This window comes from Nomascus leucogenys, chromosome 1a (assembly GCF_006542625.1).
Source record: "Nomascus leucogenys isolate Asia chromosome 1a, Asia_NLE_v1, whole genome shotgun sequence".
Lineage (NCBI taxonomy): Eukaryota > Metazoa > Chordata > Mammalia > Primates > Hylobatidae > Nomascus > Nomascus leucogenys.
In genome coordinates, this window is record NC_044381.1 from 87,728,506 (window position 1) to 87,729,646 (window position 1,141).

Below are 1,141 nucleotides of genomic sequence, written 5' to 3' on the forward strand. Positions count from 1 at the left end.
CAGAATATTTTCATGGCACATAGTAGATTTTCAATGAATCCTGACAAATGATGATGATGTTGATGATGTCAGTAATGATGATGACAAAATTCTAAAGTGCCATACTGAAGTTTTAAAAAACTGTTTTAAGATGTCACAGGACAGAGAGAGATCATTTATGAAGAGAGGAATAGTTGGAGACTTTGATGGAAAAGGTGGCATTTGCAAAGGCCTTAAAGGATGACCATGAGTTGGACACAAGGAGAGAAGAGAAAAAGGCACCCGGGTAGAGGAAACTGCAAGAGCAAAGGCTTACAGACATGAACGCTTAGGGTGTGTGTGAAAAGAAAGAGCAAGAAGTTCCACTGGACAGTACGTGTTGTATGAAAGAAAATAGTTGGGACTGAGCTGGAAAGGAAGGAGACACACCCTTATTGACACATGAGGTCTTGCCCAAAAGACTGGTCAAAGCAGAGAGATTTCTCACACTTCAGAGTCTTCTGAAACTCACGTTGGAGAAAGAGCCATATGAGGGATTTGGAGATGAGGAATGGGGTTTCTTCAATATTCAGGCAAGAGTAAGTACCACAATGCTTATGTAATAAAGCTTCAGTTTGAGGTGAGGGCTAGGCAGGGCTGACATTCAGCCAACACGTGTGTATCAATATAGGTTGTTGAAAATATTAAACTGCTTTTCTTCCAGGCTGGTAAATGGCACTACCCTGAACCACCCAAGGCCCCTTCCCCTGGACTCCAGGACCTCATCGACGTCCTTGCATAAAAGGATTAATTTCTGGCATTATTTTGATAATCACCCCTGGAGCTAGGGGACTTGGCTTGAGGATACTTTTGCATAGCGTTTTATTTAACACTGAAAAACACAACAGTTTTATCAATAAATGGGTTGCAGAGTGTAAAAGCAAACAGACCAACCACTACACTCTGGCCTCAGATATTCCTCAAGCTAGATCCTTGTGGGGAACTAACTCTTTTCCTGCTGAGTCACTGTGGCTGCAGCCCTGCCCTTCCATGTGACTGTGTCATTTGGCATTATGGTTCCTCCTGAGCCCAAGGGAACAACAAAGGTCTATATCAGGACATTGGGCATTGCCACTGTGCTAGGTGCACACACCTGACTGATCGTCTTGTGGGCTCCCGCTTT